This window comes from Medicago sativa, chromosome 7 (genome assembly GCF_051527215.1).
Source record: "Medicago sativa cultivar Bolivia chromosome 7, Bolivia_mono, whole genome shotgun sequence".
Taxonomy (NCBI): domain Eukaryota; kingdom Viridiplantae; phylum Streptophyta; class Magnoliopsida; order Fabales; family Fabaceae; genus Medicago; species Medicago sativa.
The window spans coordinates 22,948,372-22,962,527 of NC_140755.1; positions in this window are offsets into that span (position 1 = coordinate 22,948,372).

Below are 14,156 nucleotides of genomic sequence, written 5' to 3' on the forward strand. Positions count from 1 at the left end.
CAAAAATGGGGGTTAGGTTAATTTCCTTGTTAATTTACGGATTTTACTCGTTTTTCACCCTTTTTCTTTCACTAAAAAGGGCATAAAGTGGCCTAGATTTATCGAATCGAACCATGTAATAGTTCGTAGGAAATCTAACAAGCATATCTATCACTTCCATGGTTGATTTTAGAATTTTCAAAACCGGCCAAAATGGGGGTTAAGTGAATATCCTTGTTTATTTACGGATCTTACTCATCTTTGACCCATTTTCTTTCACTAAAAAATGCATAAAGTGGCCTAGCCTTATCGAATCGAACCATGTAATAGTTCCTAGGAAATCTAACAAGCATATCTACGACTTCCATGGATTATATTAAAATTTTCAAAACGGCCAAAATGGGGTTCTGTTAATTTCCTTGTTAATTTACGGATTTTACTCGTTTTTGACCCTTTTTCAGTCACTAAAAAAGGCATAAAGTGGCCTAGCCTTATCGAATCGAAGCATGTAATAGTTCCTAGGAAATCTAACGAGCATATCTTTTACTTCCATGGTTGATTTTAGAATTTTCAAAAACGGCCAAAATGGGGGTTAGGTTAATTTCCTTGTTAATTTACGGATTTTACTCGTTTTTCACCCTCTTTCTTTCACTAAAAAGGGCATAAAGTGGCCTAGCTTTATCGAATCGAAGCATGTAATAGTTCCTAGGAAATCTAACGAGCATATCTACGACTTCCATGGTTGATTTTAGAAATTTTAAAAACGTCCAAAATGGTGGTAAAGTGAATTTCCTTGTTAATTTACGGATTTTACTCGATTTTGATCCTTTTTCGTTCACTAAAAATGCATAAAGTGGCCTAGCCTTATCGAATCGAACCATGTAATAGTTCCTAGGAAATCTAACAAGCATATCTACGACTTCCATGGATTATATTAAAATTTTCAAAACGGCCAAAATGGGGTTCTGTTAATTTCCTTGTTAATTTACGGATTTTACTCGTTTTTGACCCTTTTTCAGTCACTAAAAAAGGCATAAAGTGGCCTAGCCTTATCGAATCGAAGCATGTAATAGTTCCTAGGAAATCTAACGAGCATATCTATTACTTCCATGGTTGATTTTAGAATTTTCAAAAACGGCAAAAATGGGGGTTAGTTTAATTTCCTTGTTAATTTACGGATTTCACTCGTTTTTCACCCTTTTTCTTTCACTAAAAAGAGCATAAAGTGACCTAGCTTTATCGAATCGAAGCATGTAATAGGTCGTAGGAAATCTAACGAGCATATCTTTTACTTCCATGGTTGATTTTAGAATTTCCAAAAACGGCAAAAATGGGGGTTAGGTTAATTTCCTTGTTAATTTACGGATTTTACTCGTTTTTCACCCTTTTTCTTTCACTAAAAAGGGCATAAAGTGGCCTAGATTTATCGAATCGAACCATGTAATAGTTCGTAGGAAATCTAACAAGCATATCTATCACTTCCATGGTTGATTTTAGAATTTTCAAAACCGGCCAAAATGGGGGTTAAGTGAATATCCTTGTTTATTTACGGATCTTACTCATCTTTGACCCATTTTCTTTCACTAAAAAATGCATAAAGTGGCCTAGCCTTATCGAATCGAAGCATGTAATAGTTCCTAGGAAATCTAACAAGCATATCTACGACTTCCACGGTTTATATTAGAATTTTCAAAACGGCCAAAATGGGGTTATGTTAATTTCCTTGTTAATTTACGGATTTTACTCGTTTTTGAACCTTTTTCAGTCACTAAAAAAGGCATAAATTGGCCTAGCCTTATCGAATCGAAGCATGTAATAGTTCCTAGGAAATCTAACGAGCATATGTATTACTTCCATGGTTGATTTTAGAATTTTCAAAAACGGCCAAAATGGGGGTTAGGTTAATTTCCTTGTTAATTTACGGATTTTACTCGTTTTTCACCCTCTTTCTTTCACTAAAAAGGGCATAAAGTGGCCTAGCTTTATCGAATCGAAGCATGTAATAGTTCCTAGGAAATCTAACGAGCATATCTACGACTTCCATGGTTGATTTTAGAAATTTTAAAAACGTCCAAAATGGTGGTAAAGTGAATTTCCTTGTTAATTTACGGATTTTACTCGATTTTGATCCTTTTTCTTTCACTAAAAATGCATAAAGTGGCCTAGCCTTATCGAATCGAACCATGTAAGAGTTCCTAGGAAATCTAACAAGCATATCTACGACTTCCACGGATTATATTAGAATTTTCAAAACGGCCAAAATGGGGTTATGTTAATTTCCTTGTTAATTTACGGATTTTACTCGTTTTTGAACCTTTTTCAGTCACTAAAAAAGGCATAAATTGGCCTAGCCTTATCGAATCGAAGCATGTAATAGTTCCTAGGAAATCTAACGAGCATATCTATTACTTCCATGGTTGATTTTAGAATTTTCAGAAACGGCCAAAATGGGGGTTAGGTTAATTTCCTTGTTAATTTACGGATTTTACTCGTTTTTCACCCTCTTTCTTTCACTAAAAAGGGCATAAAGTGGCCTAGCTTTATCGAATCGAAGCATGTACTAGTTCCTAGGAAATCTAAAGAGCATATCTACGACTTCCATGGTTGATTTTAGAAATTTCAAAAACGTCCAAAATGGTGGTAAAGTAAATTTCCTTGTTAATTTACGGATTTTACTCGATTTTGATCCTTTTTCTTTCGTTAAAAAGGGCATAAAGTAGCCTAGCCTTATCGAATCGAACCATGTAATAGTTCGTAGGAAATCTAACGAGCATATCTTTGACTTCCATGGTTGATTTTAGAATTTTCAAAACCGGCCAAAATGGGGGTTAAGTGAATATCCTTGTCTATTTACGGATCTTACTCGTCTTTGACCCTTTTTCTTTCACTAAAAAAGGCATAAAGTGGCCTAGCCTTATCGAATCGAAGCATGTAATAGTTCCTAGGAAATCTAACGAGCATATCTTTTACTTCCATGGTTGATTTTAGAATTTTCAAAAACGGCCAAAATGGGGGTTAGGTTAATTTCCTTGTTAATTTACGGATTTTACTCGTTTTTCACCCTCTTTCTTTCACTAAAAAGGGCATAAAGTGGCCTAGCTTTATCGAATCGAAGCATGTAATAGTTCCTAGGAAATCTAACGAGCATATCTACGACTTCCATGGTTGATTTTAGAAATTTTAAAAACGTCCAAAATGGTGGTAAAGTGAATTTCCTTGTTAATTTCGGATTTTACTCGATTTTGATCCTTTTTCGTTCACTAAAAATGCATAAAGTGGCCTAGCCTTATCGAATCGAACCATGTAATAGTTCCTAGGAAATCTAACAAGCATTTCTACGACTTCCATGGATTATATTAAAATTTTCAAAACGGCCAAAATGGGGTTCTGTTAATTTCCTTGTTAATTTACGGATTTTACTCGTTTTTGACCCTTTTTCAGTCACTAAAAAAGGCATAAAGTGGCCTAGCCTTATCGAATCGAAGCATGTAATAGTTCCTAGGAAATCTAACGAGCATATCTTTTACTTCCATGGTTGATTTTAGAATTTTCAAAAACGGCCAAAATGGGGGTTAGGTTAATTTCCTTGTTAATTTACGGATTTTACTCGTTTTTCACCCTCTTTCTTTCACTAAAAAGGGCATAAAGTGGCCTAGCTTTATCGAATCGAAGCATGTAATAGTTCCTAGGAAATCTAACGAGCATATCTACGACTTCCATGGTTGATTTTAGAAATTTTAAAAACGTCCAAAATGGTGGTAAAGTGAATTTCCTTGTTAATTTACGGATTTTACTCGATTTTGATCCTTTTTCGTTCACTAAAAATGCATAAAGTGGCCTAGCCTTATCGAATCGAACCATGTAATAGTTCCTAGGAAATCTAACAAGCATATCTACGACTTCCATGGATTATATTAAAATTTTCAAAACGGCCAAAATGGGGTTCTGTTAATTTCCTTGTTAATTTACGGATTTTACTCGTTTTTGACCCTTTTTCAGTCACTAAAAAAGGCATAAAGTGGCCTAGCCTTATCGAATCGAAGCATGTAATAGTTCCTAGGAAATCTAACGAGCATATCTATTACTTCCATGGTTGATTTTAGAATTTTCAAAAACGGCAAAAATGGGGGTTAGTTTAATTTCCTTGTTAATTTACGGATTTCACTCGTTTTTCACCCTTTTTCTTTCACTAAAAAGGGCATAAAGTGGCCTAGATTTATCGAATCGAACCATGTAATAGTTCGTAGGAAATCTAACAAGCATATCTATCACTTCCATGGTTGATTTTAGAATTTTCAAAACCGGCCAAAATGGGGGTTAAGTGAATATCCTTGTTTATTTACGGATCTTACTCGTCTTTGACCCATTTTCTTTCACTAAAAAATGCATAAAGTGGCCTAGCCTTATCGAATCGAAGCATGTAATAGTTCCTAGGAAATCTAACAAGCATATCTACGACTTCCACGGTTTATATTAGAATTTTCAAAACGGCCAAAATGGGGTTATGTTAATTTCCTTGTTAATTTACGGATTTTACTCGTTTTTGAACCTTTTTCAGTCACTAAAAAAGGCATAAATTGGCCTAGCCTTATCGAATCGAAGCATGTAATAGTTCCTAGGAAATCTAACGAGCATATGTATTACTTCCATGGTTGATTTTAGAATTTTCAAAAACGGCCAAAATGGGGGTTAGGTTAATTTCCTTGTTAATTTACGGATTTTACTCGTTTTTCACCCTCTTTCTTTCACTAAAAAGGGCATAAAGTGGCCTAGCTTTATCGAATCGAAGCATGTAATAGTTCCTAGGAAATCTAACGAGCATATCTACGACTTCCATGGTTGATTTTAGAAATTTTAAAAACGTCCAAAATGGTGGTAAAGTGAATTTCCTTGTTAATTTACGGATTTTACTCGATTTTGATCCTTTTTCTTTCACTAAAAATGCATAAAGTGGCCTAGCCTTATCGAATCGAACCATGTAAGAGTTCCTAGGAAATCTAACAAGCATATCTACGACTTCCACGGATTATATTAGAATTTTCAAAACGGCCAAAATGGGGTTATGTTAATTTCCTTGTTAATTTACGGATTTTACTCGTTTTTGAACCTTTTTCAGTCACTAAAAAAGGCATAAATTGGCCTAGCCTTATCGAATCGAAGCATGTAATAGTTCCTAGGAAATCTAACGAGCATATCTATTACTTCCATGGTTGATTTTAGAATTTTCAGAAACGGCCAAAATGGGGGTTAGGTTAATTTCCTTGTTAATTTACGGATTTTACTCGTTTTTCACCCTCTTTCTTTCACTAAAAAGGGCATAAAGTGGCCTAGCTTTATCGAATCGAAGCATGTAATAGTTCCTAGGAAATCTAACGAACATATCTACGACTTCCATGGTTGATTTTAGAAATTTTAAAAACGTCCAAAATGGTGGTAAAGTGAATTTCCTTGTTAATTTACGGATTTTACTCGATTTTGATCCTTTTTCTTTCACTAAAAATGCATAAAGTGGCCTAGCCTTATCGAATCGAACCATGTAATAGTTCCTAGGAAATCTAACAAGCATATCTACGACTTCCATGGATTATATTAAAATTTTCAAAACGGCCAAAATGGGGTTCTGTTAATTTCCTTGTTAATTTACGGATTTTACTCGTTTTTGACCCTTTTTCAGTCACTAAAAAAGGCATAAAGTTGCCTAGCCTTATCGAATCGAAGCATGTAATAGTTCCTAGGAAATCTAACGAGCATATCTTTTACTTCCATGGTTGATTTTAGAATTTTCAAAAACGGCCAAAATGGGGGTTAGGTTAATTTCCTTGTTAATTTACGGATTTTACTCGTTTTTCACCCTCTTTCTTTCACTAAAAAGGGCATAAAGTGGCCTAGCTTTATCGAATCGAAGCATGTAATAGTTCCTAGGAAATCTAACGAGCATATCTACGACTTCCATGGTTGATTTTAGAAATTTTAAAAACGTCCAAAATGGTGGTAAAGTGAATTTCCTTGTTAATTTACGGATTTTACTCGATTTTGATCCTTTTTCGTTCACTAAAAATGCATAAAGTGGCCTAGCCTTATCGAATCGAACCATGTAATAGTTCCTAGGAAATCTAACAAGCATATCTACGACTTCCATGGATTATATTAAAATTTTCAAAACGGCCAAAATGGGGTTCTGTTAATTTCCTTGTTAATTTACGGATTTTACTCGTTTTTGACCCTTTTTCAGTCACTAAAAAAGGCATAAAGTGGCCTAGCCTTATCGAATCGAAGCATGTAATAGTTCCTAGGAAATCTAACGAGCATATCTATTACTTCCATGGTTGATTTTAGAATTTTCAAAAACGGCAAAAATGGGGGTTAGTTTAATTTCCTTGTTAATTTACGGATTTCACTCGTTTTTCACCCTTTTTCTTTCACTAAAAAGAGCATAAAGTGGCCTAGCTTTATCGAATCGAAGCATGTAATAGGTCGTAGGAAATCTAACGAGCATATCTTTTACTTCCATGGTTGATTTTAGAATTTCCAAAAACGGCAAAAATGGGGGTTAGGTTAATTTCCTTGTTAATTTACGGATTTTACTCGTTTTTCACCCTTTTTCTTTCACTAAAAAGGGCATAAAGTGGCCTAGATTTATCGAATCGAACCATGTAATAGTTCGTAGGAAATCTAACAAGCATATCTATCACTTCCATGGTTGATTTTAGAATTTTCAAAACCGGCCAAAATGGGGGTTAAGTGAATATCCTTGTTTATTTACGGATCTTACTCGTCTTTGACCCATTTTCTTTCACTAAAAAATGCATAAAGTGGCCTAGCCTTATCGAATCGAAGCATGTAATAGTTCCTAGGAAATCTAACAAGCATATCTACGACTTCCACGGTTTATATTAGAATTTTCAAAACGGCCAAAATGGGGTTATGTTAATTTCCTTGTTAATTTACGGATTTTACTCGTTTTTGAACCTTTTTCAGTCACTAAAAAAGGCATAAATTGGCCTAGCCTTATCGAATCGAAGCATGTAATAGTTCCTAGGAAATCTAACGAGCATATGTATTACTTCCATGGTTGATTTTAGAATTTTCAAAAACGGCCAAAATGGGGGTTAGGTTAATTTCCTTGTTAATTTACGGATTTTACTCGTTTTTCACCCTCTTTCTTTCACTAAAAAGGGCATAAAGTGGCCTAGCTTTATCGAATCGAAGCATGTAATAGTTCCTAGGAAATCTAACGAGCATATCTACGACTTCCATGGTTGATTTTAGAAATTTTAAAAACGTCCAAAATGGTGGTAAAGTGAATTTCCTTGTTAATTTACGGATTTTACTCGATTTTGATCCTTTTTCTTTCACTAAAAATGCATAAAGTGGCCTAGCCTTATCGAATCGAACCATGTAAGAGTTCCTAGGAAATCTAACAAGCATATCTACGACTTCCACGGATTATATTAGAATTTTCAAAACGGCCAAAATGGGGTTATGTTAATTTCCTTGTTAATTTACGGATTTTACTCGTTTTTGAACCTTTTTCAGTCACTAAAAAAGGCATAAATTGGCCTAGCCTTATCGAATCGAAGCATGTAATAGTTCCTAGGAAATCTAACGAGCATATCTATTACTTCCATGGTTGATTTTAGAATTTTCAGAAACGGCCAAAATGGGGGTTAGGTTAATTTCCTTGTTAATTTACGGATTTTACTCGTTTTTCACCCTCTTTCTTTCACTAAAAAGGGCATAAAGTGGCCTAGCTTTATCGAATCGAAGCATGTAATAGTTCCTAGGAAATCTAACGAACATATCTACGACTTCCATGGTTGATTTTAGAAATTTTAAAAACGTCCAAAATGGTGGTAAAGTGAATTTCCTTGTTAATTTACGGATTTTACTCGATTTTGATCCTTTTTCTTTCACTAAAAATGCATAAAGTGGCCTAGCCTTATCGAATCGAACCATGTAAGAGTTCCTAGGAAATCTAACAAGCATATCTACGACTTCCACGGATTATATTAGAATTTTCAAAACGGCCAAAATGGGGTTATGTTAATTTCCTTGTTAATTTACGGATTTTACTCGTTTTTGAACCTTTTTCAGTCACTAAAAAAGGCATAAATTGGCCTAGCCTTATCGAATCGAAGCATGTAATAGTTCCTAGGAAATCTAACGAGCATATCTATTACTTCCATGGTTGATTTTAGAATTTTCAGAAACGGCCAAAATGGGGGTTAGGTTAATTTCCTTGTTAATTTACGGATTTTACTCGTTTTTCACCCTCTTTCTTTCACTAAAAAGGGCATAAAGTGGCCTAGCTTTATCGAATCGAAGCATGTAATAGTTCCTAGGAAATCTAACGAACATATCTACGACTTCCATGGTTGATTTTAGAAATTTTAAAAACGTCCAAAATGGTGGTAAAGTGAATTTCCTTGTTAATTTACGGATTTTACTCGATTTTGATCCTTTTTCTTTCACTAAAAATGCATAAAGTGGCCTAGCCTTATCGAATCGAACCATGTAATAGTTCCTAGGAAATCTAACAAGCATATCTACGACTTCCACGGATTATATTAAAATTTTCAAAACGGCCAAAATGGGGTTCTGTTAATTTCCTTGTTAATTTACGGATTTTACTCGTTTTTGACCCTTTTTCAATCACTAAAAAAGGCATAAAGTGGCCTAGCCTTATTGAATCGAAGCATGTAATAGTTCCTAGGAAATCTAACGAGCATATCTATTACTTCCATGGTTGATTTTAGAATTTTCAAAAACGGCAAAAATGGGGGTTAGTTTAATTTCCTTGTTAATTTACAGATTTCACTCGTTTTTCACCCTTTTTCTTTCACTAAAAAGGGCATAAAGTGGCCTAGCTTTATCGAATAAAACCATGTAATAGTTCGTAGGAAATCTAACAAGCATATCTATCACTTCCATGGTTGATTTTAGAATTTTCAAAACCGGCCAAAATGGGGGTTAAGTGAATATCCTTGTTTATTTACGGATCTTACTCGTCTTTGACCCATTTTCTTTCACTAAAAAATGCATAAAGTGGCCTAGCCTTATCGAATCGAAGCATGTAATAGTTCCTAGGAAATCTAACAAGCATATCTACGACTTCCACGGTTTATATTAGAATTTTAAAAACGGCCAAAATGAGGGTTAAGTTAATTTCCTTCTTAATTTATGGATTTTACTCGTTTTTCACCCTTTTTCTTTCACTAAAAAGGGCATAAAGTGGCCTAGCTTTATCGAATCGAAGCATGTAATAGTTCCTAGGAAATCTAAAGAGCATATCTACGACTTCCATGGTTGATTTTAGAAATTTCAAAAACGTCCAAAATGGTGGTAAAGTAAATTTCCTTGTTAATTTACGGATTTTACTCGATTTTGATCCTTTTTCTTTCGTTAAAAAGGGCATAAAGTAGCCTAGCCTTATCGAATCGAACCATGTAATAGTTCGTAGGAAATCTAACGAGCATATCTTTGACTTCCATGGTTGATTTTAGAATTTTCAAAACCGGCCAAAATGGGGGTTAAGTGAATATCCTTGTCTATTTACGGATCTTACTCGTCTTTGACCCATTTTCTTTCACTAAAAATTGCATAAAGTGGCCTAGCCTTATCGAATCAAAGCATGTAATAGTTCCTAGGAAATCTAACGAGCATATCTACGACTTCCATGGTTGATTTTAGAAATTTCAAAAACGTCCAAAATGGTGGTAAAGTGAATTTCCTTGTTAATTTACGGATTTTACTCGATTTTGATCCTTTTTCTTTCACTAAAAATGCATAAAGTGGCCTAGCCTTATCGAATCGAACCATGTAATAGTTCCTAGGGAATCTAACAAGCATATCCACGACTTCCACGGATTATATTAGAATTTTCAAAACGGCCAAAATGGGGTTATGTTAATTTCCTTGTTAATTTACGGATTTTACTCGTTTTTGACCCTTTTTCAGTCACTAAAAAAGGCATAAAGTGGCCTAGCCTTATCGAATCGAAGCATGTAATAGTTCCTAGGAAATCTAACGAGCATATCTATTACTTCCATGGTTGATTTTAGAATTTTCAAAAATGGCCAAAATGGGGGTTAGGTTAATTTCCTTGTTAATTTACGGATTTTACTCGTTTTTCACCCTTTTTCTTTCACTAAAAAGGGCATAAAGTGGCCTAGCTTTATCGAATCGAAGCATGTAATAGTTCCTAGGAAATCTAACGAGCATATCTACGACTTCCATGGTTGATTTTAGAAATTTCAAAAACGTCCAAAATGGTGGTAAAGTGAATTTCCTTGTTAATTTACGGATTTTACTCGATTTTGATCCTTTTTCTTTCACTAAAAATGCATAAAGTGGCCTAGCCTTATCGAATCGAACCATGTAATAGTTCCTAGGAAATCTAACAAGCATATCCACGACTTCCACGGATTATATCAGAATTTTCAAAACGGCCAAAATGGGGTTATGTTAATTTCCTTGTTAATTTACGGATTTTACTCGTTTTTGACCCTTTTTCAGTCACTAAAAAAGGCATAAAGTGGCCTAGCCTTATCGAATAGAAGCATGTAATAGTTCCTAGGAAATCTAACGAGCATATCTATTACTTCCATGGTTGATTTTAGAATTTTCAAAAACGACAAAAATAGGGGTTAGTTTAATTTCCTTCTTAATTTACGGATTTCACTCGTTTTTCACCCTTTTTCTTTCACTAAAAAGGGCATAACGTGGCCTAGCTTTATCGAATCGAAGCATGTAATAGGTCGTAGGAAATCTAACGAGCATATCTTTTACTTCCATGGTTGATTTTAGAATTTTCAAAAACGGCAAAAATGGGGGTTAGGTTAATTTCCTTGTTAATTTATGGATTTTACTCGTTTTTCACCCTTTTTCTTTCACTAAAAAGGGCATAAAGTGGCCTAGCTTTATCGAATCGAACCATGTAATAGTTCGTAGGAAATCTAACAAGCATATCTATCACTTCCATGGTTGATTTTAGAATTTTCAAAACCGGCCAAAATGGGGGTTAAGTGAATATCCTTGTTTATTTACGGATCTTACTCGTCTTTGACCCATTTTCTTTCACTAAAAAATGCATAAAGTGGCCTAGCCTTATCGAATCGAAGCATGTAATAGTTCCTAGGAAATCTAACAAGCATATCTACGACTTCCACGGTTTATATTAGAATTTTCAAAACGGCCAAAATGAGGGTTAAGTTAATTTCCTTCTTAATTTATGGATTTTACTCGTTTTTCACCCTTTTTCTTTCACTAAAAAGGGCATAAAGTGGCCTAGCTTTATCGAATCGAAGCATGTAATAGTTCCTAGGAAATCTAAAGAGCATATCTACGACTTCCATGGTTGATTTTAGAAATTTCAAAAACGTCCAAAATGGTGGTAAAGTAAATTTCCTTGTTAATTTACGGATTTTACTCGATTTTGATCCTTTTTCTTTCGTTAAAAAGGGCATAAAGTAGCCTAGCCTTATCGAATCGAACCATGTAATAGTTCGTAGGAAATCTAACGAGCATATCTTTGACTTCCATGGTTGATTTTAGAATTTTCAAAACCGGCCAAAATGGGGGTTAAGTGAATATCCTTGTCTATTTACGGATCTTACTCGTCTTTGACCCTTTTTCTTTCACTAAAAAAGGCATAAAGTGGCCTAGCCTTATCGAATCGAAGCATGTAATAGTTCCTAGGAAATCTAACGAGCATATCTTTTACTTCCATGGTTGATTTTAGAATTTTCAAAAACGGCAAAAATGGGGGTTAGGTTAATTTCCTTGTTAATTTACGGATTTTACTCGTTTTTCACCCTTTTTCTTTCACTAAAAAGGGCATAAAGTGGCCTAGCTTTATCGAATCGAACCATGTAATAGTTCGTAGGAAATCTAACAAGCATATCTATCACTTCCATGGTTGATTTTAGAATTTTGAAAACCGGCCAAAATGGGGGTTAAGTGAATATCCTTGTTTATTTACGGATCTTACTCGTCTTTGACCCATTTTCTTTCACTAAAAAATGCATAAAGTGGCCTAGCCTTATCGAATCGAAGCATGTAATAGTTCCTAGGAAATCTAACAAGCATATCTACGACTTCCACGGTTTATATTAGAATTTTCAAAACGGTCAAAATGAGGGTTAAGTTAATTTCCTTGTTAATGTACGGATTTTACTCGTTTTTGACGCTTTTTCTTTCACTAAAAAAGGCATAAAGTGGCCTAGCCTTATCGAATCGAAACATGTAATAGTTCCTAGGAAATCTAACGAGCATATCTATTACTTCCATGGTTGATTTTAGAATTTTCAAAAACGACCAAAATGGGGGTTAGGTTAATTTCCTTGCTAATTTACGGATTTTACTCGTTTTTCACCCTTTTTCTTTTACTAAAAAGGGCATAAAGTGGCCTAGCTTTATCAAATCGAAGCATGTAATAGTTCCAAGGAAATCTAACGAGCATATCTACGACTTCCATGGTTGATTTTAGAAATTTCAAAAACGTCCAAAATGGTGGTAAAGTGAATTTCCTTGTTAATTTACGGATTTTACTCGATTTTGATCCTTTTTCTTTCACTAAAAATGCATAAAGTGGCCATGCCTTATCGAATCGAACCATGTTATAGTTCCTAGGATATCTAACAAGCATATCTACGACTTCCACGAATTATATTAGAATTTTCAAAACGGCCAAAATGGGGTTATGTTAATTTGCTTGTTAATTTACGGATTTTACTCGTTTTTGACCCTTTTTCAGTCACTAAAAAAGGCATTAAGTGGCCTAGCCTTATCGAATCGAAGCATGTAATAGTTCCTAGGAAATCTAACGAGCATATCTATTACTTCCATGGTTGATTTTAGAATTTTCAAAAACGGCAAAAATGGGGGTTAGGTTAATTTCCTTGTTAATTTACGGATTTCACTCGTTTTTCACCCTTTTTCTTTCACTAAAAAGGGCATAAAGTGGCCTAGCTTTATCAAATCGAAGCATGTAATAGGTCGTAGGAAATCTAACGAGCATATCTTTTACTTCCATGGATGATTTTAGAATTTTCAAAAACGGCAAAAATGGGGGTTAGGTTAATTTCCTTGTTAATTTATGGATTTTACTCGTTTTTCACCCTTTTTCTTTCACTAAAAAGGGCATAAAGTGGCCTAGCTTTATCGAATCGAAGCATGTAATAGTTCCTAGGAAATCTAAAGAGCATATCTACGACTTCCATGGTTGATTTTAGAAATTTCAAAAACGTCCAAAATGGTGGTAAAGTAAATTTCCTTGTTAATTTACGGATTTTACTCGATTTTGATCCTTTTTCTTTCGTTAAAAAGGGCATAAAGTAGCCTAGCCTTATCGAATCGAACCATGTAATAGTTCGTTGGAAATCTAATGAGCATATCTTTGACTTCCATGGTTGATTTTAGAATTTTCAAAACCGGCCAAAATGGGGGTTAAGTGAATATCCTTGTCTATTTACGGATCTTACTCGTCTTTGACCCATTTTCTTTCACTAAAAAATGCATAAAGTGGCCTATCCTTATCGAATCAAAGCATGTAATAGTTCCTAGGAAATCTTACAAGCATATCTACGACTTCCACGGATTATATTAGAATTTTCAAAACGGCCAAAATGGGGTTAAGTTAATTTCCTTGTTAATTTACGGATTTTACTCGTTTTTGACCCTTTTTCTTTCACTACAAAAGGCATAAAGTGGCCTAGCCTTATCGAATCGAAGCATGTAATAGTTCCTAGGAAATCTAACGAGCATATCTATTACTTCCATGGTTGATTTTAGAATTTTCAAAAATGTCAAAAATGGGGGTTAGGTTAATTTCCTTGTTAATTTACGGATTTTACTCGTTTTTCACCCATTTTCTTTCACTAAAAAGGGCATAAAGTGGCCTAGCTTTATCGAATCGAAGCATGTAATAGTTCATAGGAATTCTAACGAGCATATCTATGACTTCCATGGTTGATTTTAGAATTTTCAAAAACGGCCAAGATGGGGGTTAAGTGAATATCCTTGTTTATTTACGGATCTTACTCGTCTTTGACCCATTTTCTTTCACTAAAAAATGCATAAAGTGGCCTAGCCTTATCGAATCGAAGCATGTAATAGTTCCTAGGAAATCTAACAAGCATATCTACGACTTCCACGGTTTATATTAGAATTTTCAAAAC